The sequence below is a fragment of the Pongo abelii genome, chromosome 5 (assembly GCF_028885655.2).
Source record: "Pongo abelii isolate AG06213 chromosome 5, NHGRI_mPonAbe1-v2.0_pri, whole genome shotgun sequence".
NCBI lineage: Eukaryota > Metazoa > Chordata > Mammalia > Primates > Hominidae > Pongo > Pongo abelii.
Genome location: NC_071990.2, coordinates 44,273,149 through 44,300,157, shown reverse-complemented (window position 1 = coordinate 44,300,157; position 27,009 = coordinate 44,273,149). Strand labels below are relative to the sequence as shown.

Sequence of the window (27,009 nt, the reverse complement as noted above, 5' to 3'; positions counted from 1 at the left end):
ATGAATGTGTGTGAGTGTGTAAGAGTGGGTGTGTGGCAATGTGTATATGAATGTGTGTGAATGTGTAAGAGTGAGTGTGTGGCAATATGTATATGAATGTGTGTGAGTGTGTGTGAAGATGTATATAAATGTGAGTGTGTATGTGTGTGGGGGTGTGTGTGAAGGTGTATATGGATGTGTGTGAATGTGTATAAGTGTCGGTGTGTGTAAATGTGTATGTGAATATGTGTGTGAGTATGTGAGCGTGGGTGTGTGTGAAGATGTATATGAATGTGTGTGTGTGTATGAAGGTGTATATGGATGTGTGTGAATGTGTATATGGATATGTGTGTGTGTATGTGAGCGTGGGTGTGTGTGAAGATGTATGTGAATGTTTGTGTGTGAGTGTGTATGAGGACTGCCCACTCTGCTCCTCCCCTTTCCTCCCGCTCCCCAGCCATTCTGACTGCGCAGTGGGTGCTCTGACCTTTCATTTGGACCGAGGACCACATGACCGGCATTTCTCAGGACAGCCCTCATTCAAACAGTTCACTCCCCCTTCCCCAACCAGTGCCGTTTATTTTTCCAACCCACACAGCCTCATATTCAGGGTGGAAAATGCAGTCACCCATCTCTGGGATCCTCCTCTTCTCTTTGAGTTCGGGAAGAGTTTTCTCCACCTGACCAACCAGAGTGGGACTGGAGGCCTGGAGGGGCCGTTGCAGGTTCCAGGAGAAATGGACCCTACTTCTGGGGCTCTAGTAGGGAGCTGGGAGCTGGGGGAGGGGGGGTTGTGGGGACAGGCTTCTTTGTTCCCAGACCCAGGCCTGGCCTGGATTTTTCTGGAGGGGACAGTGGGAGGGAGCCCTGGCTCACAGGGAGAACTGGGATTTGGTTATTAAACCAAGTTGCAAGTTCGGTCTGCTTTCCAGCCAACTTTTCTTCCCACCTCACTTTCTCCTCCAGATAATAGAAATACCCTGGAGGGGTTCCTTTTCTCCCTGGCAAGCTGAGGGAGGCAGGGGCCCTGCCATTGGCCACTCCCTGGGCCTGGGCCAACTCCCCACCCCTGCAACAAGGGGTGCAATTACATCAGCTGCTCTCTCTCAGGCTCTGGCCATTGCTGGGGGAGGTCCTTGCCCTACTCTGATGCTGGCCTCCTGACTTTTGACTTTCTCTGACCCCTTCCAGGCCTTGAAATCATGGCAGCAGCAAGACTCAACTGGGGCAGCATCATGTCTGTGTTTGAATCCCGGTTCGGCCACTTTCCAGCTGTGTGATGTGGGGCAAGTCAGGTAACCTCCTTGGGCCTCAGTTTCCCTATCTGCAACTGGGGATGACAATAGTGCTGTCTTCCTAGGTTTGTTCTGGGGAATCACTGAATTAATATTTGTTAGGTATTTGTGCTTTACCTTGCACTATGTACGTGTTGGTTAAATAAATACATCATTTCCCTAATGATGGCCAGCTAAGGAATAGGTGGATGGGGTGGGTCACTGACCCACTAACCCCTGGCTTCATGCCTCAGCACTTACTCATTCCCTGGCATTTAGCTCTTATCCCTGCATAGACCCAGAAAGTCTGTGACTTTTTGCTCACTTTCTCAGGGTTTAAATTCCACCCCTGCTATTTACCCTCTGTGGCACTTTGTCTCCTGGGGCAGGGATATCATAGCAGAACACAGAGGCCAGCTCAGGAGAAAGTCTCCCATCCTGACTTGTCTCTCCTCCACTTCTGCCACAGCAGCCACCCCCAGGGTGGCCTGAAGGGAGGTGCCCCAAGTGGCAGGTCTCTTCCCAGTGCCTTAGGTCTTTGCTGTTCTGGAGAGAGGAAGCGGCAGCTTTGCCGGCTGGGCTAGGGACTTAGGTTTTGGCTTGAGCATGGAAAAGATTCATTCACAGAAACTCCCCTGCCTTCCTGAGGCAATGATCCTGATCCACTAACCAGCTGCTCTCACTGGGGCTGGGGGAGTGCAGGGGGCTTTGCTCGCCTTGAAGGGCTGGTGGAAGGATTCCTCCCCAGCTTCTCCCTTTTCCCCAGGCTCAGATCCCACCAGGACTACAACCCTTAGCCCTGTCTGGTCTCCCCTGCAACCCTTGAGGCCACCCTGGAGGCTCAGCCATCCATTCACCCCACGTGGGTCCCACACCGCCTTAGCTGCCTCTTCCTGGCCCCGTGGCAGCCTGCCTCCTCTCCCCTCCCTCCTCTGGTTGCTCTCATTGTGGGTCTGGAAACTGAGGTAGCCTTGTCGCTGGGGCCTGGGGCCTGGCTTCTCGATGCCCAGAGTCCTCCAGCTCTATTCTGCTCTCAAATATGGAGCAAGCACCCACTCTGTGCTCTCCTGTGCCTGGCTCTGATGGAAAGGGCCAGTTGGCCCTGGTCACCAGGGAGCCTCTTGACCAGAGTGCAGCCCTCAAAGAAAAGCCAAAGGGCCATGAGATGTCTTTCTTCCTTCCCTCCCCTCCCCTTCCCTCCCCTCCCCTCCCCTCCCTCCCAGAAATGTTTATTGGGCCCTGCCTTTGTAGCAGGTGTGGGCTGGGCCCTGACCTAGAAGAAGACTTCCTTGCCAAGAAGTTCAGAGGGAACCTGGTTGCAGGCCCCAGGCAAGGCTTTCCTTTCTTTGAGTTCCACAGCTCTGCTCACTGAGGGGTTCCAAGGCAGAGGCTGAGTCTCCACCATCAGATCGTGGGCTCCCTGAGGGTAGGGCATGTGGTTTCTGCCCCTCAGAATCTTCTGCATTCATTGATGCACAGTTCATTCACTTATAGCACGCAGGAATGCCTCTGTGGGCCAGGCATTGTGCCGGACCTTTGTGAGCTGATCTGTTTCAGCAGGTGCCATCTAAACTGGTTTCTGGTGGATGAGAAGAAGCTAGTTCTGGGAAGAGGGTTCCAGGCAGACAGAACAACAAGTGCAAAGCCAGGAGCCTGAGAGCTAGCGGGGTAGGCTGAGGCAGGAAGGGGCTTTGAAGATACAGTGACTCACAGGAAAGCAGGGGCCTGTCTGGGGAGCTGAGGAGAAAGAAGTCCTTGAGAATGGTTGAAGATTTTACTTCTGTGGCAGGAGAGAAAACCCAGGAGAGTGTCAAGTATCATTGCCCAAAGGAAGACAGGAATTCAGCATTGTGTGGAATCCCTGACTCATCGCTGGGGGTGGAGGGAGGTGGGAGAAGACTGGGCTGCCTGTGCTTCATTTCTAGCCTTCCAGGAGGACGTCAGCTCCCTCCTTGCAGATTCCTTCCTCCTCTGCCCCCTCAACCTCCCTGCCCTTGCAGGGAATGAATCCCGGGGCTCTAGCTGTCATCGAGTTCTCCCTGTTGTCTAATCCTAGTCTCTCCTGCTGCATTCCTGCGTGTCCTTGGAGATTAATCACAATTTGGGGCCTGCAGTGTCTTTTCCCAGTGCCTGGCAAAGGCACTCCCTAGCCTTAACCTGTCCCCACTACTGTCCTGGGCCACAGAGGCTGGGTCCAGGGCATGGGGGTAGTTTCCAGGAGACAGTTTGATCCTCAAGCCGCAAGCCAAGCCTCCATCTTGATCTCCAGGATTGCTTGAGGTCTTAAATCCCACTGGAGAGGTCTAGAGAAGCCAGGGGAAGCCTAGGCTCTCTGTTCCTGTCTCTTGCTTACCATAACTCTTATTTCTCTTTTCCCTGTCTCTCTCCCCATCTCTTTCTCTCTTCCACTCTCTCTCCACAGATCCCACCCCACCCCAACCCCCACCCCCGACATCTTTTTCTCGTTCGGTCTTCCCCTCCCTCCTTCTTGCTCTCCTTTTCTTTCAGTCCCTGGTCCTCCCTACCTCTAGGACTCAGTCTCCATTCCCATCCCTAGCCCTCTTTCTTTCTGATGGCCCCTGGCAGTGCTCGGGAACGAGAATGAGGACGTGGACTTGTGGGGCTGCAGGTGGCCAGGCAAGTGGCATTGTGCAAGATGCCACTCTTCCTTGTTAGGGTTGGAGGGGATTTGGAGGGCCGGCCCCAGTCAGCAGCCTGGCTTTCATTCCAGGCCTGTTGGAGGAATTCATAATAAAGGGCCTGGCACTGAAGCCTTGGGTGGCTTTAATTTTCTAGAAAAGAGGCAATACAGTTGCTTCCCTAAGGGGGAAACCCTGTGTACCCAGCTGAGGGAAGGTGAAGAGCATGTAGTGGTTAGGGTTTAAGCCTCCCCTGCAAAGTGTCCACCTCCAAACTGTTGGTGGGACTGAAGACAATATTTTGTCATGGAGAGGGGACTGGTTGAGAGGCAAGAAACAAAGGAGGAAGGAGACCTTTCTCTGGCCAGTCAGTAGCTTCCCCGGGTACCTGAGCCAGACTGGGTATGCCTGGCCTCTTTATGGGCATCTGAAGGAGGCAGGAGATGAAAAGCTCCGAGTATGCAGAGGAAATGAGCTCCTAGAGAAGAGACGAGGACAATGGAAACAGTCAGTGGTCCTCGGGTGGCAAGATAGGCCTGGAAGGCCTGGAGGAGTGCTTCCTCCAAAAAGCAAGCAACGCCTTATAGGGAGAAAATGAAGCTATGTTGGCTGGATTCTGGGGGCTCCTGTGAGTGAGTGGCAGAGATGCTGTCTCTGGGGGTCAATAGGCCTGGGGCTCAAGTAAGGTCTGCTTACACCAGGGATGGACAGATGTCAGAGGGCCCTGCATTTTACACAGCTGTGTGGAGCACCGTGCAGAAGCCGAGGGCCTGGTCCCCAGCCCTTAAAGCCTGGACCTGGGAGCTCAGGACTTCCTCCCTCTTGAAGTGGGGGGTGAGCCCTGAATATTTTACCTGAATGTGACACAGGGCCGGGGGAGGGAACTGTGAGAAGAGGAGAGAGTTTAGGAACTTTCTTGGTGGCAGGCCCAGAGTGGGTGACCAAGGGCGCTGGGGGCTTGTAGGGCTGAGGGCAGTGCACACCACTGTCCACCACCAGAGCCCCAGGAACCCCCAGGACAGTGTCCTGCTCTTCTTCTGAGGTCCTTCCCCTCACTGCCTCTGTCTTTCTGTGTCTGATTTCTACTCCCCCTTTCTTTGTCCCTTTCTTCTTTCTTGTCCTGTTCTCTGGCCATAACTCTCCCATCGGGCCCTCCTGTCTTTCTCTGTGTCTGTTGCTCTCTGCCCCCCACATCATGGTTTCTTCATACTGTCTAGTACAAGGGGAACCCCCTCTCTCCATAAACCCACTGGACACTGGGTGACCCCTGCCTGTGTGTGTGTGGTGGGGGGGTGCATGCACTGAGCGCAGGGTGCGGGGGAGTGCGTGTGCCCCAGGCGGGAGTGAAGGGCGTGGGTGAGTGTGGAGGAGCTACTGGTTGAGCCAAGGCGGTGCAGGCTGTGAAGGGTCTGGTTGAAGATGGAGGGGTGAGGGCTGAGGTGGGGGCTCCTGTCATCCTGGGTGGACTGCAGGGTCAGGCTTTCTCAGCAGAGGCAGCCCTAGCTCTGCCCCTGGGCTCCAGCTTATTCTAGGAAAATTTCAAGAGCCAACCCCACCATGGCCAGCGCACACAAAGCACGTTGTTCCACTCCCCAGGCCCTTGCCCCTGTCCCTGCCAGGGTTGCTGCCAGTTCCTGGAGGCAAGCTGGCAGCCTCACTCCTGAGGCCAGGGCCGCTCACCTGGCTCAGTGGGAGTTCCTCCCCTGCTGACTCGTCACCGTCTTGAGCAGGGCCAGGAGCATGCCAGGCTTGCTGACCCTCAGAAATGGCACCCGGTGGCCCTTTCTGCCAGCTGTCCCCTCTGCACACTTTTCCCCATTCCAGGAACTGGCCCAGCTGTTCCGCCCTGTGTTCCCACCCCAGCTTTTTCTTTCTCATGAGTCTTTGCAGAGATCAGGTCTGCCACGTGGGAAGATTGCTCTCCCTTTACTCCATAGTTCAGGCATCAGTTCCTGTCTGCAACTCACCTCCTCTTGGAGGCCTTCTTTGGTTACCCACTGTCCATCTCAGATAGCCCGTTCCTCCTTGCTCTGCCAGACTGCTGGACCCACAGCAGACACACTACATGATATCCAAGTTTCCTGGCTGAGTGCCATCCCAGGGAGCAACCTGGGGCAAGAGAGGGTACTGACCAACACCCACCACCTGCCGGGCACTTCCCATGCATTATTCACTTTGTTCCCACAGTAGCACCCCTGGTGCTATTATCCCCATTGAACAGATGAGGAAACTGAGGCTCTGAGAGGTCAACTGATTTGCCTGAGGTCACACAGCAAAATTTCAAAGCTAAGACACTGTCAAAATGATGTGAGGATGGCAGGGGCTTTCAGGGCAGAGGGAAACAAACCATCCAAGGGAGTCAGTACGTCCCAGCTCCAGGGCATGTTAGGATGGAAAGTCCAGATGTTGTTACCAGAGTTTGGGATGGAGGCAGGAAGTTGGATGAAATGACCTCTTGCGGGCTTGCCTGGGTTTAGCATACTCTCTGCCCTTTCTGTGAAGAACCCCCAGCACCACTTTCAGAGGGCTCCCCTCTTTGCCTCCTCTGAGGGCAAACAATAGCTCCCAGGCCCTGCCCAGTTCTCCCGAGACCCACCTCTTGTTCCCCTCCTCAGGACAGGCTCCATGGTGCCTGGGGAAACCTGGCTCAGAGCAACCCCCTTCTTCCTGCTCCAGTGGGCCCCCTACCCTGCTCCCCTCCTTGAACCACTTAGGCTAGGATACACCCAGGATTTCTACCCACGGCCCTTCTCTGACTTTGCGGTGTCAGAAGAACCTGGACTCAGACTTCCCATCCCTGGTGACCATCCATAGCGCCCATCCCTCCATCTGCCTCCTTTTCCCACCCTGTCTGTGCTCCTCTTTCTCTCTTACCTTTGATGTACCTACTATGTGCAAAACTGTGCTTGTGTCAGACCCATGGCCTGAATCTATGCTAAGCAGGTCCATTGACGGCCACCCAGACAAGAACATGAAATAGGGTAAAGGGATCCAGGCAGTGTATTGTGAGAGCTCCAGGGCAACAGCGAGTGCAGGCGGGTGCCATCTCAGAAGTTTTCCTGGAGAGATAGCGTTGAACTGAGCCTTGGAGGATTCTGATAGGCAGGGAAGGGGGCATTTGTGGAAGGCAGGTCTGCAGGCTGCTCCCCAGTGTGGAAAGGCCAGAGGAGTTTTCCATCTTGGACTGTGAGCTGCTAGGCAGGGCCCGTATCCTCCAACACAGTGCTTTTCAAGCTACCTGAAAGAACAACTAGTTTTTTTTAAAAAAATCCCAATCTGTCAGCCGGGCGCAGTGGCTCATGCCTGTAATCCCAGCACTTCGGGAGGCTGAGTCAGGCAGATCACTTGAGGCCAGGAGTTCGAGACCAGCCTGGCCAACGTGGTGAAACCCCATCTTTACCAAAAAATACAAAAATTATCTGGGTGTTATGGCACACACCTGTAATCCCAGCTATTCAGGACGCTGAGACATGAGAATTGCTTGGACACAGGAGGCGGAGGTTGCACTGAGCCAAGATTGCGCCACTGCACCCCAGCCTGGGCGACAGAGCGAGACTCTGTTTCACAGAAAATTCCAATTTGTCATAAACTGATAATATTGTATAATGCAAAGAAATGATTAGAAAAATAAAATAAGACAAAGTACAATTTTTTTTTTTTTTGACAGAGTTTTGCTTTGTTGTCCAGGCTGGAGTGCAGTGGCATGATCTCCGCTCACTGCAACCTCCGCCTCCCGAGCTCAAGCAATTCTTGTGCCTCAGCCTCCTGAGTAGCTGAGATTACAGGCACCTGTGACCATGCCTGGCTGATTTTTTTGTATTTTAGTAGAGACGAAGTTTTACCATGTTGGCCAGGCTGGTCTCGAACTCCTGAGCTCAGGCAATCTGCCCGCCTCAGCCTCCCAAAGTGCTAGGATTTCAGGCTTGAGCCACTGCACCCGGCCCAAATTCCAATTTTGTATTGTGGGATTCAAGAGAAGAAATTGCTATAAAGAGTCTAAATGCCTGTGCTTGGTCTCTGCATGGACCTTTTCCCTGGCTGGTCACAACCCTAACAGTAGGTTGTGACCAGCATTGAAAAACATGAAGTAGAATAGAATAGAAAACAGAGTGCTTTACATGTTGTAGGGGGAAGTGTAGTTTTGCGAAATGTTTCTTTCAAGTTTCTGCACAGCCATGTGTATTGGCACTGGGTTGGGGGTGAAATGCATTACCGTGGGTTGTAGTTGGGTGCCCTCCCATGGTGCTGTAGGGGCTGAATCTCCTCTCTGGCTCTCCTGTCCCCATCCTAGCTCTGTTGCCCTCCCTCTGGAGTCTGTTTCTTCATCTCCTCCTCTGCCCATCTCTTTCCCTCTCCTGGTTCCATAGCAATGGTCCCACTCAGTAAACCTTGGCCCTTCCACTTTCCTGATTCTTTTTTTCTAGACAGTCTTCCTCCTCCCTTACCTTTGACAAAAGCTGTCTTCTTCCTGGATCCTATGTAATCAGGCCCCAACCACTATGCTTAGCCCAGGCAGCCCCGAGACACAGGAGAGGGAGTCCCTGCCCTTGAGAAGGGAGTGGCAGTGCTGGGGAGTCAGAGCTGTACTGGGGAGTCAGGGAATGGAATGTATAATGCAAAGAAATATGTGACAGGAACTGAACCAGGAGCCTGGCCAAAGTCTCCTCCTTCCAAGCTGGTGAGGAGAAGACCTGGTGCTCGATGGAGGTCCACAGTTGGTGGACCACATGACCCCATCCAGGGCTCCCACTTGGCTGGTGCCTCCTCTTTTGGGGTTCTGCTGATACCCAGCTCCCACTCTATGGACATACTAACATTTGTTTAATCAATTCTCTGTAAATAAACCTCTGGATTGCTTCCAGTCTTTTTGGAATCATGAATAAACAATGCTGTAATGAACATCTCTGTATCTCTCCTTCACCACACCTGAGCTACTGATTCCCTGAGGTACCCTCACTCCAGCTCTTGTTTCTTACATCTTTGTACACACACAATCCAAATTCCTCCTGCTTCTCTCAGCATCCAGCTGGCCTGGTCTCATGTCATGAGGCTAAACATGAGCCAGAGGTTTGGAAATGTGGTCTTCTTCCTCAGGCTATGCACCCCCCTTGCTCACAACTACTCATTTGGTTTCTTCATCCATACTTGCCAAATATCTAGCTGTATCATCAGGGCCCTTTAACTGCAAGTAACAGAAGCCCTGATTCAAAATGGTTTAGACAATACAGGAAGTTTTCATTTCCTGAGAAAAGTCCCCAGGGACCGTGGGTCTAGGGAGGATAATTGAGTGCATCTATCACATAATCAAGGATCCAGGTTCTGTCTGTTTTTCTGCCCTGCTATCCTCAGCGTGTTGATTTGCTCCTCAGGTGCTATAGCGCCCTTCATGGTTGTAAGGTGGCTGCTGAAAGTCCAGACATCGCATCCAGACATAATATGCCTGGAGGCTGAAGAGGGGCCATATCTTTCTGAAGGTCTGTTTTTCAAATAAGAAGAACTTTTCCCTGGAGAGCCCCTAGAAAACTTACTCTTGAGTTCTCATCAGCCAACATTAGGCCACATACCCATTCCTTTAGAGAGAATGAGACTTTGCTAACTGGTTGGTGAGGCACAGGGCCTTACTGTGGAGGAGGCGGAGAGGGTTGGGTTTTAAAGGAGGAAAGGGGTGTGGGGACAGAGGCTGAGTAGACAACCAATCATGAGTACCAAAGTGTCCCCAGTGGAGAGGACTCTGCTTCTGTGTTGCTCAACCAGCTGGCCCTGTGATCCTACTCTGGAGATTTACCTTGACTCCAATTCAGTTAGAAAATATTTGTTGAGAAGATGGAACTCCTGAGGGAGTTTGTTGTAATGTGAGAGAGTGAGATCCAGGTTAGGGTACAGGACTGGGAGAGAAGGCAGAAGCTGCTGAAGCTGCAGACAGGAGGTCTGAGCACTCCAGCCCTTCTCTCTGAGGGAAGGAGTTAGGAGGGACTCAGTGAGTCCCTGTTTGGGCTGGTTTGGACACAGGGGACTGACTGACTCAGGTAACCTTTGAGGTAAGAGGTCTGGGTGGGAGGGCATCTATCTCAAGCCAAGGTCCCCTAACTTTTCTCTTGACCCTCAGGTGGGTCTAGTCCTTGCCCTTAAGCCATAGAAGGACAGGAAGAAGAGAAGGAGGGCTGTGAGTCAAGAGCCTACCTGGGGGGAAAGAAAAACACAGGAAGTGACTCAAGGCCTGTAGGGTGGCCAGGTGGCCAGCAATGCCCCAGGATGGACCCTGAGGGAGTTGGCTGAGGGCAAGGGTCCCCCCCCCAGAGGCTGCCGGTGCATGCCATCCTGGCTATTTCTGCCAACCATGTTTCCCACAAATCCTTCCCCTCCTCACCACAGCAGGCTGCCCACTCACCCACAAACCCCGTGGCCAGCTGTTGCAATTCCTGGCTCTGGTCCACCCCCTGCATCCGGGAGGCTCGGCACCTCTGACCCCAGAGGGTGGGGTCAGCACCTTCCCCTGCCTCTCTCCCTGGCCTTCACACCCTGAAGGAAGAGATTCCAGAACCACTAGAGGGTGGGGGTCTTCTGAGCCAAGCAGTGGCCCCTGTGTGCATGCACGGCAAGGTGGAGGATCTGGGCCCAGGCAGAGTGACAGGATGTGAAGGTAGAGGGAGCCCCAGGAACCGCTGGATCCTTTCTGTGTGCACTGTCAGAGGGGCCTTTGTCCTGCCCACTGGAGGCCAGGACCCCAGTGAGTATTAAAGTGACATTTTGCCTGCCTTTACCACTGTTTTTATGTATTAAGCTTCCTTAGGGACCTCCAAAGAGAAGTGGATGGGCCAAGGCATGATTAAAACATATTATTTTAAAAATATGTTACATGTAAGGTTAACAATTTGTTTTTTCACTTATGTTAGACTTCCTTCCATGATGGTATATACATAAAGCTTCCTTATTCTTTTTTATTTTTATTTTTATTTATTTATTAAATAGAGACAAGGTCTTGTTATATTGCCCAGGCTGATCTGAAACTCCTGGTCTCAAGTGGTTAATCCGTCTGCCTTGGCCTCCCAAAGTGCTGGGATTTAAGGCATGAGCCACCGTGCTCAGCCCCTTATTCTTTTCAATAGCAACAGAGTAGTTCACTCTATGGATGTGCTATTATTTACTTAACCACCTCCCTATAAATGAAGCTGTGATTTGTTTCCCTTTTTAAAAATTATAAACAACGCTGCCATGAACACCTTTGTACATATATCTTTGGGCACTTGCATAATATCCTAGAAGTTAAACTGCTGGGTCAAAGAATATGAACATTTATTTATTTATTTATTTATTTATTTATTTTTATTTTTTCTGAGATGGAGTCTTGCTCTGTCGTCCAGGCTGGAGTGCAGTGGCGTGATCTCAGCTCACTATAACCTCTGCCTCCCGGGTTCAAGTGATTCTCCTACCTCAACATCCCGAGTAGCTGGGATTACAAATGCCCACCATCACGTCCAGCTAATTTTTGTATTTTTAGTAGAGATGGGTTTCACCATGTTAGCCAGGTTGGTCTGAAACTCCTGACCTCATGATCCGCCCGCCTTGGCTTCTCAAAGTGCTAGTATTACAGACATGAGCCACACGCGCCTGGCCAGAACATTTAAAATTTAAGAGATAACGCCAGGCCTAGCACAGTGGCTCACGCCTATAATCCCAGCATTTTGGGAGGCCGAGGCGGGCGGATCACCTGAGGTCAGGAGTTCAAGACCAGCCTGGCCAACATGGTGAAACCCCATCTCTACTAAAACTACAAAAAAATTAGCCGGGCGTGGTGAGAGGCGCCTGTAATCCCAGCTACTCTGGAGGCTGAGGCAGGAGAATTGCTCGAACCTGGGAGGCAGAGGTTTCAATGAGCCGAGATCGTGCCACTGCACTCCAGCCTGAACGACAAGTGTGAGACTCCATCTCAAAAACTAAACTAAACTAAACTAAAATATAATAGATAACGCCTAATTGCTGTGGAGTGTACTAATTTTCATTCCATTAGCATTGTATGAGATTGCCTGTGTTGTCATGTCTTCCACAACACTGTATAGTATCACCTTCTTCATCTTCGTCAATCTGATAAATGAAAAATTAGATCTTGTTTTAATTTGCATTTAAAATGATTAGTGAGATTGAACATTGTTTATATTTTCATTAGCCAGTTGTGTTTTTTGTGAATGACCTGTTTGTATTCTTTGCCTATATTTTGCCATTGGGTTGTTTAATCTTTTTCTTATTGTTTTAAAAAATGTCTTATTTTAAATTAGGAAAATTAGTACTTTGTCATACATCTTGCAGGTACTTTTCTCGTATTTTGTCCTTTGTTTTTGTTTATGGAGCTTTTTCCTTGAATGTCTGTGTAGGTACATTTGTTAATCTTCTTTGTTATGACTTCTGTTTTGTTCTATGACTAGGAAAATCGCTATCCCAGGTGCACGAAAACATTTACACATATTTTCTTCTGGCACTTTTATGACTATTTTTAAAATGTTTTTCTTTCTTTAAATCTTTGATCCTGTTGGAATTTATGTCCATATTAGGAGTGATGTAGCGAATCCAGATTTATTTATTTTTGATCCAAATATCTGACTAGTATCTCAATTTATTGAATTGAATTCTCATGTTTATTTGGGCCTATTTAAAATTTTTTTATTCTTTACAATTGATCTGTATGCAGGCACCAGTCCCATACTATTTTAATTATTGTAGCTGTATAATATTTTTGAAAAATGTTTTATAGTGCTACTCTTTCCTTGTTAGTTTACTTATTTTTCCTTCCAGGAATGTTCTATTCATTTATATTTATTTTTCCAGAGGAATTTGTATGTAATCATTTTGTCAAATTATCCCCCAAAAGCAGCTGATATTTTGTACAGAAGTATGCTGAATTTATAGTTTAATTATGGTGACACTGACATGCTTACAATACCACTGACTTTTTATCCAAGAATAAGGTCTTTCTCCATCGATTCAAGTCTATGCCTAAGTCCCTCCTTTAGCTTTTACAGCTATTTCCATGTATCTGCACACTTTTTTCTATGTGTTTTTTGTTAGGTTTTTGTTAACCTTATTAATGGGATGTTTTTCCATATTCTTTTATTAGTTATTTCTTGTATTTAGGAAATCTTGTTTTAAACTAGCCACTTTGATAAATTCCTGATATTACTAAAAGTTCTTTAGCTGATTCTCTTGGAATATCCAAGTATAGAGTAATATCATCCAATGATAATAACTGCTTTCTTTTTACAATATTTATGCCTCTTATTTTATTTTTCATCTAACTGCATTGTCAAGTAATTGCAGAACAATATTAAATACTAATGGTGATAGTTTATGGGGAGAGCTGACGTCAACTTTAACGGGACTACTTTTAGAGTCTCCCTATTAAACATGTTGGGAAAATTAATCTATTTTACATGTTAATATAGTAGGTTATGTTGAGTTTCCCAGAATTTGGCTTTCTCGTACTTCTGGAAAGAATCATACTTAGTCTTGACACATTCTTTTGTCAACACACTTTCATCAATACTCCCTTCCTTAGCTCAGAACTTCCTCCGTCGTTCATCTTCCTCCCTTGGAAGCAGAGGCTCAAAATCAGGGCTGGAGGTGTGAGGCGGGGGCATGGCCAGGGAAGAGCTGAGGCTCAGGACGTAGCCGTCGGCCTCCTATCCCGAAGGAATGAGGATCCACAAGAGCCTCCTCAAGGCTGACAGAGTATGTGGAGACGAGCAGGGGGATGAGAAGGCCTGGGGAAGGGAGGAAGGCTGGAGAGGACTGAACAGCAAGGAGCAGGGGTCCTTGGAAGAAAACCAGGACTCTTCTGCTTACCCCCTGAGGAAGCCCTGCACCTCCGTCACCCTCAGGACTATCTTGAGCCCCAGTCTTTTGAGGGAGGCATGATCCAGAACTTTGGGCCTCTCCCAGGCTAGTGGACTCAATGCAGGCACAGGTGGCTACTCCTACACTAGGACAGGGAGTTAGCATGTAGCCTTCATGCAGCAGCTTCTGAAAGCAGTGACCACGCCCTCCCCCCCATCTCCTCCAGCATCCCTAGGACTGTTGTTTGGTCCTAAATATATGATGTCACCGCACCCTCCCTCCATTTCCTGAAGCAGTTTCGAAGTCCTCTGGCCATGACCCTTTCTTAGGAACCTGGCTGACTTCATCATCACTCTTGGGTGAACATTGCTGTGCCCAGGGCTTGTTGGAGAGAGGAGAGGGTTAGAGGGAGGGAGGGAGGGGACTTTCCAGTGTCCCCTCTGTCCCCTCTAGGCAGGGATTGAAGTGGCAGAGGGCGTGGGTGATGTGCTGAGGCCAGGTAACCAGGAGACAAGAGGGCCCTTTAGATGTCCTCCCTGAGCTGCCCTTCCTTTCCTTACAACTGTCCGCTCTAGGAGCACAGAAGAAGAAATTCCTTGACCTAGAACCTTAGCATCTTCCGGGCCTACAAACCTTTAATTGATACAGTAATTTAAGAGGAAGGAAGGTGGTTTTGTAACTGTGTTGTGTACCTGAGTGAGTATAGACACATTCTCCACTCTTTCATCAGGAGAGAAAATAGAGCATATAGACAGGTGTGGGGGTAAACTGAGTTTTAGGCAAAGTGAGAAGAGCATGGTCAGCCATTGACAGGAGGCCAGCAAGAGTGAGTGGTGGACACCCTGCTCTGGAGGCAGGGGACTGAACAACCTGTAGATGCTGACGAAGCTGTGAGCATTAAAGGGTTCTTGAATCTTTTCCTGCTACTTTTGGTGCATCCCAGTAGGGACAACTGAAGCCAACCCTATTTCCCAGCCATGGGAGACTGGGAATATAGTGGGAAGGCTGGTCAGCAGGAAGGGTCTCCTGCCATCAGACTGGGGCTAAGGACAGAAGTCCAGCTTCTGACAAGAAAGGCAAAAGCAAGGCAGGTCCCAGCCTTGGGGGAGTCAGGACCCTGGGCAGGCACTAAAGGCAGGCACTTGGATAGAAAGAGGCAAGATGGGCCCTGGAGGTTGCATGTGCACACACAATGAGGGCTAGGCCTTCAGAATGTTGCATGTGCACACACAATGAGGGCTAGGCCTTCAGAACGAGGTGGGGTGCATGGCAGAATGAGGAGCCCTTTGGGCATTTGAGGCACAACCCAGGAGGGCTTTCCCTGGAGCCATCTTGCAAAATTATGGTGGATTCTTGACTTGTGTGGCTTCCTGTGGAAAAGTAGGTGCCACTGGTGGATCCTGTTAAGTGCCCTGGCATGAGTCTTACTCATTTCCAGTCTTCTCAATTTCTGCACCAGGCCCAGGCCTCCGGGGGAAGTTTCTAGTAAACGCGTCCCAGATGTGCTGTATGAGGCTGAGCCAAGAGGGCAAGATGACTGCTTTTTGGAAAAACAATGCAATTTCCATAGAAAAGCCTCTTTTTTGGACAGATACCACCTGGTGTTAGCAGCTTAGGGACACCAACAGCCCCTGCCCTCCCCTCCCTAGAACCAGGGATCCTCAGACTTGGAGGGATCCTTTCCAAACTGTGCTAGAAGCAAAGGAGAGATGTGGCAAAAAGGGAAGATGGGAGACATGGCAGAAGGCAAAGGTAGAGAGAATGTTCTCTGCTTTTAAGGGCTCATGCAATTAGATGAGGTCCACCTGGATGACCCAGGAAAATATCCCGATTTTAAGGTCTTTAACCTTAATCACATGCAAACTCCCTTTTGACAAGTAACATAATGTATTCACGAGTTCCAGGCATTAGGGTGTGGACATCTTTGGGAGATGTTATTTGGCCTGCCACAGCATTTATGCATTCAGTCTTTTCTCCAGGCACATTATCTATGTAAGGAAATATTTGTAAAGTGTGCAGTATTGTCTGCTGGCAACTTGATATGATTTCTCTCCCCTAACCTATGCTTCCCTGGCCAGCAGGGGCTGGAAGCCAGGGAGCTACAATCCTCAGAATCCTCGCCAGCCAATGAGAGGCACTTTCACAAGATTTGGCAGATGGAAAAGAGGCATAAATCATAATATTTTCCTGGTGGCAGCTGTGGGCAGCTGCGTGGGCTTCAGCAGATAGGAGATTTTTGAGAAGCCTCCAGGCATTTTCTTTGCTTTGGTGCTAGAGGCTCAGGTATCTTGTGGTTTCAGCAACTTCCTAACACCCTAAAAGCTAGCAAAGAACCCAAGCCAGCCTTTCCACACCTTTGTATACACTAATCCCCAGGACTAAATCCTTTTCTGCCTGCAATGCCTAGAGTGGCTCCCATGTTCTTAACTGACTGATACAGAGACCTTGTTGACTGTAATGATTTGTAACCAGCTTGCTTTCACTTAATAATAGATCATGAAGACAAACCTGCATGCAGGTCTTTCAGGAGTCTTAAAATTTTCCACAAAATGTGAGTTTTCAGGCCAGGCGCAGTGGTTCACGCCTGTAATCCCAGCACTTTGGGAGGCTGAGGTGGGCGGATCACTAGGTCAAGAGATCAAGACCATCCTGGCCAACATGGTGAAACCTTGTCTCTACAAAAAATACAAAAATTAGCTGGGCGTGGTGGCGCATGCCTGTAGTCCCAGCTACTTGGGAGGCTGAGGCAGGAGAATCGCTTGAACCCAGGAGGCGGAGGTTGCAGTGAGCTGAGATTGTGCCACTGCACTCCAGCCTGGTGACAGAGTGAGACTCCATCTCAAAAAAAAAAAAAAAAAAAAAAAAGTGAGTTTTCCTGGCTGTCAGCTATACCATCACATGGATGTATCCTAATTTATTTAGCCAAGACCCCATCGTTAGACATTCAGGTGGTTTTCTGTTTTCACTTTTATAACCCACACTGTCAAGAACATCCTTGGCCATCAATCTGTGTGCACAGTCAGGAGTATTTAATTACAATGTATTCTTGAAGCACATATTTTAGTTAAAGGGCATTAACTTTTTGAAAGCTTTTATGGCTGTTTCTAGATAAGTCATCTGTGTTTTCTTCTCTTGGCCTCCAGGACACTGCCCTCTCTCAGTTCTTCTCCCACCTCTCTGGCTGTGCCGTCTTGGTCTCCTCAACCTCCGAACACTGGAAAGCCCTAGGGCTCAGTACTGGCACACCTTCTGTGTCTCCTCTGTGCTTACTCCCTTGGTAAACTAAGTCACTGTCATTGCTTTAATACTATTTATATGCTCATGGCCCTTTCATTTATATCTTAGGCCTGAGACTTTCCCCTGAACTCCAGACTTGTGTATTCAAGTTGTCTGCTTAACATCTCTTCCTGGAGGTCTACTGAGAAGATCAAAATCAGTATGTCCAAAACTAAGCATCTGATCTTCTCTCCCAAATCTTCATTCCCCATAGTCTTCCCTCTCTCAGTTAATGACAACTCCTTCCTCCAGCTTGCTCAGACCCAAAAACCTCGGAGTCATCCTTGACTTCTCTCTCTCTTTTCCTTACTCACTTTGTCCAATCAATGAGTAAATCCTATCAGCTCTATCTATCTTCAAAATACATCCATAATCTGGCCAAGTGTGGTGGCTCATGCCTGAAATCCCAGCACTTTGGGAGGCCAAGGTGGGTGGATCACTTGAGCTCAGGAGTTCGAGACCAGCCTGGCTAGCATAGAGAAACCTGTCTCTACTAAAAATACAAAAAATTAGCTGGGCCTGGTAGCACACACCCGTAATCTCAGTTACTTGGGAGGCTGACACACGACAATCACTTGAACCCAGGAGGCAGAGGTTGCAGTGAGCCAAGATTGCGCCACTACACTCCAGCCTGGACGACAGAGTGAGACTCCATATCAAAAACAAAAACCAAAACCATCCATAATCTGACCACCTCTCACCCACTCACCATGACCACCTGGGCCAAGCCACCTACCTCTCTCCGCTGGATTATTGCATGGCCCCCGACTGGTCTTCCTGCCTGCCCCCTTGCTTAGCCAATTCTCAGCAGTGGCCAGAGTGATCCTGTTAAAAGCAGATCACATCATATCACCCTTCTGCTCAGAACCCTCTGGTGGCTCCCATTTCCTCAAGCAAAAGCCGACATCCTTATAGTGGCCACAAAACCTTAACCAGCCCCTACCCTATTGCCCCTGACCTCCTCTCCCCACTCTCGGCTCACTCAATCCACCAATCCACTCCAGGCACTTGAGCCTTCTTGCTGTTTCTCAAACATCCCAAGCAAGTGCCCACATTGAGCCGTTGCACCAGCTGTTCCGGCTGCCTGGGACACCTTCCCCAGGTGTCCATGTAATGGGCTCCCTTGCTTCCTACAAATGTCCCCTTTGTACAGAAGGGGCCTTTACTGACCCCTTCATCTAAAATGGCAGCCCCTAGTCATCCTAACACTCTCCTTTTCTACTTTAGTTTTCTCCATAGCATGTATCACCATCTATCAAGTATGTATCAACATAAACTCACTGATTTTGTTTGCTCTGTGTCTCTTTTCATTAAAATGTGAGCTTTTTTTTTTTTTTTTTTTTTTTTTTTTTGAGACGAGTCTGGCTCTGTTGCCCAGGCTGGAGTGCAGTGGCACGATCTCAGCTCACTGCAACCTCCGCCTCCTGGGTTCATGCCATTCTGCTGCCTCAGCCTCCCGAGTAGCTGGGACTACAGGCACCTGCCACCACACCCGGCTAATTTTTTGTATTTTTAGTAGAGACGGGGTTTCACCATGTTAGCCAGGATGGTCTCAATCTCCTGACCTCGTGATCTGCCCGCCTCGGCCTCCCAAAATGCTGGGATTACAGGCGTGAGCCACCGCGCCTGGCCTAAAATGTGAGCTCTTTGAGGGACAAATGCTTTTTCTGTTTGGTTATTGATGTCTGCCCTAAGAGAGTACTGGAGTGTAGCCGTTGAATGAGAAATATTTCTTAAATGAGTAAGTGAATTTGTTATTTTTCTTCTAGTCTACAGTCCTAAGGCAGCACAGAAGGCTCCAACATGTACTATTTGTAAAGCATGTCACAGTTCACATGTGTATCACGGTTAACTCCACAAGATTCTGGCAGAGAGGAGGGTGCAGTGGCAATAAATGTTGCCTCCTATGTGAGGGATGTGGATGTGTTAACTAACCTGATGGCGGGAATCATGCCACAATATATACATATATCAAATCATCACCCTGGACACTTTAAAAATATACAATTTTATCTGTCAACTATACCTCAATAATGCTTGAGGGGGGTGGGGAAGAGCATTGTTTCACTGTTAACCCTTTTTGTGTCATAGTTTTTTGTCTGTAAAATGGGGGAAATAGTAACAACCATCTCACAGAGTTGTCAGAATTAAGATAATTCATGTAAATAATTCACATAGTGTCCAGCACATATTAATCACAAATAATTGTAACTTTCTTTATTCCTATTTTATAGCAGAGGAATCTGAGGCTCAGAAAATTTAAGAATTTGCTACAGGTTGCACAGTGAGAGGTAGAGGGAGGTTAGAACCTGTGACTTCCAATTCATCATACTTTCTCCGTTAAACTCAAGCTATAGAATAACCTAATTAAGGGTGTGGGACTCTTCCCCCAAAGCCCTAAGGCCAAAAAGAGCTGTGGAGCCTCTTGATTTCCTTCTTTTGTTTGAATCCTCGCCAAGACATTTCTGGCAAAGTCATCAGCTAACCTCTATTGGGATAATCTGTGCCTGGGGGACCCACTGCCTCCCAGGCTGCGTATCCACAATAAGGCATTCAGTTTGTTGTGCTATAGGATCAAGGTGGCAGACAGTGTTAGGTGCCGGCTTTTCCTCCCCACCCTCCTTCCTAATACAATTCCAGCTCTCTTCAGGGCAGCAGCAGTGTGCCCAGCAAAGGCTGGACTTTCCGGGCTCCTTTGCAACTAGGGTGGGCCTAGACATGGCCCTGGCCATGTCTCTCTCTCCAGGCCTGAGGCCTGGTAGAGAGGGCCTGTGGGCAGCTCTAGGGAGGGTCTGCCCCCTGAGACATGGAGGTGGCAGGCCCAGGCTGTACTCCTGGGCTTCCCATCCCTGGTTGTGCCAAGGAGGGGTGTGGTGGTGCTGGGGGAGGGAAGGGGGGCCCTGGTGAGTGGGGAGCATGTCCTTGCAGGATCAACTGTATGGTTTTCTTGCTTAAAGGGGGGAATTTTCAGCAGGCAGCATGCTCTGCTCTTCTCTCTCCGCACTTTTCTCGCCTACAACGTGGATGTGATGGCTGGAAGTCCAACAGCCATTCTCCGAGCATGAAGGAGGAAGCCACAAATTCAGGCAGAAGGGACAGAAAGCTAGAGAGAACCTGGGCTGTGGATGGCAGCACACACAGCTATAACATCAGCGGTAGCTTGCTGCCACCTTTGTGCATCTCATTGTGCAAGGAAAATAAGCCCTCCTCAGTGATGCCTCTGAAAAAAACTAAATATCCAGCAGCAGAGGGAGGGCTAGATAAATTACAGCACACCCATGTGGTGTGATATGATGTGGCCTTGAAAAATAGTATTGTGCATGACTGTTTATTAAGGTGGGAAGTTATTGCTGAAAAATACGAATTCTAAGAGTATGTTCAGTATAGTGTCAATGTCAAAAATACGTATAACGTGCCCCGTGCTCCCCAGCTCTAGCTCTCTCAGGGTATACTGCCTCCCAGCAGCTGCTGCTCTTATTCTGGACTGCCACTGCTTCCCCCACTAGACCTTGTGGCCTGAAGGGCAGAACTGCGTCTCGCCTTTCTGCAGCCTAAGGGCCTTGCCCAGGCCCCAGCACAGACCAGGCAGATAGTAAACATCTGTGGAATAATTGAATGAAGAATTGGCAGCCAGAGACTCCATGCCACCCTTTGCTGCCTGCTCAAGGTTGGTGGCCTTGAGGGTCTGGGGTCCTCAGGTGCCTGTGTTTCCTGGTCTTGCTGACCTCTCTTGGCTGGTTCTCTGCCAGGCACTATAACCACACTCATGTTGGTCTCCCAGGCCAGAGGTGGAGGTCTCCACCCTTGGCTGCTTGTCAGCCTTGTCTGGGGAGTTTGAAATAGTTACCAATGCCTGGGTCTCACCCCATATCAGTGGAATGAGAAGCTCTAGGAGTGGGCTGCCTTTGAAGCCAAGGGACCAGCTGCCTGCTGTCCCTACACGGCCCCTGTGACAGACAGTGAGGAATAGGGCTCAGTTATGATCCTAGAAGTGGAGCTCAGTTCTTGCCGGCCACTGCCCGGCTGTAAAGAGATCATCCCTGCACCATTTCACTGTACACAGGCCGGGTTCTGGCCCCCCCTGAAGGGAGCCCTCTAGGAGCAGCCATCCCACCTGAATGGATGACCATGTGGGAGTCCCATAGGCCAGGCCCTCTCTAAGACTTTACTAGATTAACTCGTTGAGTCCTCACAGCCAGCTGCGATGTGGGTATCACTATCACTATTGCTGTCACCATCTGCATTTTACAGAGGGGCCAACTCAGACACAGAGAGGTTAACTAGCCTGCCCCAGGTCATACATCTGGCCAGAGACAGGGTGGGGTTCCGTCCCAGGCAGCCTGGTGCCAAAGTCTGGGCTGATGTGTCTCAGCACCTTCTATGTGCTAGGGACCTTCCCACAAAGCAGCAGTTCCAGAAACTTGAAAGGGAGAAGATATGGGTAAGAATTCAAAAGAAACAGGAATATTGAGAACAGCATACTCTTCTGCACTCTTTTCCAGATCTATCTTGGCCGTGGGTGTCGCTTCTGCATTTGTTTCCCTCTGACCCTGTCCTTGTCCTCTCCTGCTTGTCCTTCTGGAACCCTTCCCCTTGTCCCCAAAGAACCCAAGCTCCCTTTAATGGAATGGTTCTGTAATTGCATTACCGCCAGGCCCACAGGCTTGGCCGCCGGACGCAGGTGGGCATCCAGTGGGTGAGGCAGGGGCAATGGAGACAGATGGCACCCGAAGGGAGATTCGATTACCTGCTTCTTTCCCAAAGCCAATCCGCCTGATAACTGCGTTATGGCCTGTTATTGATAGGCTTCCTCTCTGCTGCTGCTGGAGATTTGGTTTGTCTGTGACTTTTTACATCCGTAGGAACTCAAAGATGAATGAGGCGGGGCCCAGCTCGGAAGTCTAGGGAGGACAGAGGAAGGAGGCGGCAGGCATGAGTGCTGCGGGGACCAGGGGGAGGCAGGGGGTCAGCCAGGGCCACGTTAGAGATTGGGGTGAGGAGCATTTGGTGAGACAGTCAGAGAGGATGGGGCTGGAGGCGGGCGTGCTGGGGCCTTCAATGCCAGGCTGAGAAGGCTGGTTTGTGAGAATTGGGAGCTTATGGTAGGCTCCTGAGCAAGGACAGTGACAGGCGAAAATGGCTTTGGGGAAGAGGAGCAAGTGGGTATGGCAAACATAGGGCAAGATAAGGACTGCTGGAACCCCTGTCTGCCCCTCTGAGTACACAGAATGAATCAGTGGCTTGGACTCACTGGGTTCAGACCAAGGAAAAAGGGAAGTGAGGCAGACACCCACAGACACTGGGCTAGACCCTTGCCTATGCTAACTCTCACTCAGTCCTGGAAGCAGGCCTATAAGGCATCTTGGTGTAGCAACCTGGAAATGGCAGCCTGGCGAGGATGAGTCATCGCCGGCTCACACAGTGGAGCGGAGGTCCCACCCGGCCATCCTGATGCCAGCACACGTTCTCCCCAGTGAGCAGCTCGGCCTTCCAGGGCTCAAGAGGCCAGGAGTGATGTCTGGAGGGGCAAGAAATAGCCACACACTTTGCTAACCCCTCTTTCCTGCACTTAGAGCTCACAACAACGGCCAATGCAACTCGCCACTGCCTCCCAAACACATCAGCTGACACATGTGCTCTATCTAAATGATGCTCACTTGACAAACAAGGGCGTGGAGCTCAGAGAGGTCAATGGCCTGTCTGGACCACACAGCGGCTGCATGTGACGGGCTGAGCAGTGCTTCCACTGCAAGCCTGTCTGGTTCCCTTCACCACACTGTGCCCATCCCCAGACTCTGGCTCCTGTATTCCCAGACTCCACTTTCTCTAATCCCGGGATTAGTGAGGAGGGGGAATTGGCAGCATGGCTCAGAACAAGCTGCTCAGTGTGGAAACTTTCTCTGAGCATCCCCAGGCCTGCCTCATCCCCACTTCATCTCCCTCTTATATCCCAGACCTCTCTCTTTCCAGGCCTGAGGCCTGGTGGAGAGGGCCTGTGGGCAGCTCTATGGAGGGTCTGCCCAGTAAGACATGGAGGTGGCAGGCCCAGGCTGTACTCCTGAGCTTCCCATCCCTGGTTGTGCCAAGGAGGGGTGTGGTGGTGCTGGGGGAGGGAAGGGGGCCCTGGTGAGTGGGGAGCATGTCCCTGCGGGAAGCCAAGAGTCTCGGAGGAGGACCAGGAATGGCTGGGCCTCAGCCCAGCCCCTAATCCCTCTGCGCACACTCCCTTCCCTAAGGATTTTCCCTTGGAAAAATGTGTTTAATTTTCTCAGCTCAGAGACAATGAACGGAGGATTTGGGGTGGGGTGAGGATGGGTGATGGAGGAGGCCCATGGAGTTTGCCATGGGAAAAGACGAGCAAATGGCAAAACCAGTTTCTGACATGCCCCCTCCTCAGAAAGAAGCTGGAAGCTCAAGCCTGACTATAGGACCAGCACAGCCCCTGGCCAGCCGCATGCTGCAGAGGCTCTGGCTGACTGTCTCTGCTCGCCTGTTCTGCTGTTTGCATGTTCTCAGAATAGGAGACCCCTAAAGACAGAAACTGCATGTGTCCTGCACAGGAAATCTTGTATTGGTGAGTGTAATTACTGTGGTGGGGTGGACAGTGACGGAGGTGGTCATAGTGGTGGAGGCCACGGTGGGCGTGATGACGGTGACAGTGTAGTGGTGATGGGGGTGGTCACGGTCATGGAAAACCCTGAAGCCATGATGAGCATGGGGAGAGGGGGCAGAGGTTGAGAGATGGGCTTTGTAACTTGACAAACCTGGGTGTCCATCCCAGGCCTATCTGTCTCTAGCAGTCACCTGGGCAAGTCAGCCTCTCTGAGTCTCACTTTCCTCATTGGAAAAATGGGATTAACAGGAGCTATTGGTGGAGTGTAGGGATCTGAACACTGCTACCCAGGGTGGGCACTGACTCCCTCAGATTTTTTCATTTCATGGGGTTCTTTAGCCCCTCTGTCTGCCCAAGAGCCTTCCCTTCTGCCCACAAACTTCCTCCAGTTGTTCCCACTAGCTCTTCCCTGAATCACCACCTCAATTCCTTCCTTCCTTCAGAGCCCCACACATTCTAAAAAAGAAGTCTACACACACTGCCTCTATTTCCTGACCTCCCACTTGTTCCTAGGCCCTCTCAGCAGCCTTCTGGTTCCAAACCCTTTGGAAACTGCGCTCACCAAGTCAGCAGAGGCCTCCTCCTCTCAGCCTCAGCTTCTTGGGGGAAATTCATTCTAGGGCCAACAAGACTTCCAAAGAGCCTCTTCCCAGCAGGTTCAACCTCTCATCATCTGGAAGTCTTTCTGCTCCCCTCAGGGACCCCCCACCAAGCCCTCTGCCCCTGAAGGTTGGTGCTCTGAGGGCATCCTCCTCTCTCTCTGCACTCACCATCAGAGTGGTTTAGCTCCCCTTGTTCCAATTCCAGTTGGCCACAAGCAGCTCCCAAGTCAATTTCTCTGGTTCACTGTCCATTAGTTGACCCAGCTAGAACCCCACCCCTGGCTCCTGACGCCTCTCCTGCTGGACTCTTCAGCATGTTGGATGAAGACCATCAGTGCTGAACTCACCATACTCTTCCAAGATCTGCCTGCTCCTCCCCATCACCCCAGAGCAAGCCCTTGGCTCCTCTCCCCTTCCTAGAAACTCCCACCAGTGTTGTCAGTTCTCTTGGGTCATGATTCCTTAAAAATGAACACAGAATCTAATTTTATTTTCAAAACATGAAACCAGTTCACCATTTAACTTTGCTCTTATTAAGTCTATTATCCTGATTCATCCTCTTTGGTATTAAAGCCAATAAATCATATAAATCTTGAAACTTTTTAACTCAGAAAAATAAACTCTGTTATGACAATCCTTGACGTGTTAATCTGTGTTGTGAAAACTGTTAGCTTTAAAACACAAAACATCTTTTTAACATGTTGTGTCTCAGAAACATCATTGTGCTTGCTTGTAGTAACAGCAGACTAGGTAATGGTGATCAACCTTCTTGCTGAGGGCAACAAGAAGAGCTATATATTTTTTTAAAAAACTACCACTACCTCCACAACACCAGACCATTTGAAGCATCTGAGCACTAATAAGACAGACAAGATAGTAGACAATTATTGAGCTAGGATATGGAGAGGACTGAGACTAGGGAGGTGAGCTTGGCTTTTTTTTTTTTTTTTTTTTTTTTTTTGAGACAGGGTCTTACTCTGTTGCTCAGGCTGGGGTGCACTGATGTGATCACAGCTCATTGCAGCCTTAACCTCCTCGGCTCAAGCAATCCTTTTGCCTCAGCCTCCTGAGTAGGTGGGGTCACAGGTGTGCACCACCACACTCAGCTAATTAAAATTTTTTTTTGTAGAGATAGGGTCTTGCTATGTTGCCCAGGCTGGTCTAGAACACCTGGCCCAAGTGATTCTCCTGCCTCAGCCTCCCGAATTGCTGGGCTTATAGACTTAAGTCATTGCACCTGGCTGAGCTTGGCTTTTAAATGCTTTTCCTCTGGGAATGGAGGGAGTGAGTGACGGAGAGGTTGAAATGTTGATCAGCGCTTTTGAGGATCTGGGGATATGAGACAAGGCCTACCAAGAGGAGTATTTGGTAAACCTCCTTGCTTTGGGTTGAGACCCCAAAGGGCTGTGCCTGAGGACTAAGGATAAACTGGAAGTAGACAGGTTCTTACAGCAACTGCCGCTCTGCTTAGACTCATCTCAATTCCTGAAATTGGATTAAGGCAATCCAGTGTTGCTAGTGCCCTCAGGGTCTTGCAAATCCTCTCTGGAAGAAGATGTCATCCTGGTGTCAGATAATTTCTACAAACAACTTTGCACCTGCAATGTCCAGGACACACACACACAAAAAAACAAAACAAAACAAAAACAACTCACAAAAAAACAAATAAAACACACACACACACACACACACACACACACAACAAACCAAAACCAAAACCAAAAACCAAACACATGAGACTGGACAACATGAACAAACATAAAAGCATATACAACAGGGGCTCTAGATGTTGGAATTACCAGATGCAGATTTTATAATTAAAAGAACAGCAATGCTTATTATGTTCAAGGAGATAAAAATACATGATGGAAATGGACATGATTTGAGAATTTTGGCAGGGAATTGAAACTTTGTTAAAAAATAAAAATTCTAGAACTGAAAATTATAATACCCAAGACTAAGGATTCAATGGATAGGTTTAAAAGTATATGAGACATAGCTGAAGGAAGAATTGCTGAATTAGAAGCTAGATTAGAAAAAATATCCAGGCCAGATGTGGTAGCTCATGCCTGTAATCCCATCACTTTGGGAGGCCGAGGTGGGTGGATCACTTAAGGTCAGGAGTTCGAGACCAGCCTGGCCAACATGGTGAAACCCTGTCTCTGCTAAAAATACAAAAATTAGCTGGGCGTGGTGGCACATTCTTGTGGTCCCAACTACTTGGGAGGCTGAGGCAGGAAAACAGCTTGAACCCAGGAGGCAGAGGTTGCAGTGAGTCAAGATCATGCCACTGCACTCCAGCCTGGGTGACAGAGTGAGGTTCCATCTCAAAAAAAGAGAAAAAAAAATATCCAGAATGACGCATGAAAAGGTAAAAGAATGAAAAATATAGAAGAGAGTCTAAAAGACATAGAGAAAGCAATTAGAATGTGAAAGAGAATAGGGCAAAAACAATATATGAAGGGATAATGGCTGAGACCTTTCCAAAACTGATGAAAGATATCAATCCATATACTCAGTTAAGCCCAAAGAACCTAAAGCAAGATAAATAAAAAGGAACCTACACCTAAGCCTATCAGAGTAAAACTAAAGAGTACACCTTTACTATCAGAGTAAAACTAAAACCTGATCATCAAAGATGAGGAGATCTTTATTTTTTTAAATTTTTATTTATTTATTTATTTTGAGACAGAGTCTCTGTCACCCAGGATGGAGTGCAGTGACACGATCTTGGCTCACTGCAACCTCCGCCTCCTGGGTTCAAGCGATTTTCCTGCTTCAGGCTCCCAAGTAGCTGAGAC

At 49.3% G+C, this 27,009-nt stretch overlaps 1 long non-coding RNA gene across 1 annotated transcript; it reads left to right on the top strand.

Annotated features, from left to right (window-relative positions):
• The first annotated feature begins 490 nt into the window (after window positions 1-490).
• On the top strand, window positions 491-24,890 carry LOC129059943 (uncharacterized). The gene is made up of 4 exons (XR_008526186.2): window positions 491-740; window positions 1,171-1,274; window positions 23,391-23,567; window positions 24,464-24,890. It is a non-coding gene; the product is annotated as an uncharacterized LOC129059943 (long non-coding RNA).
• The last annotated feature ends 2,119 nt before the right edge of the window (window positions 24,891-27,009 follow it).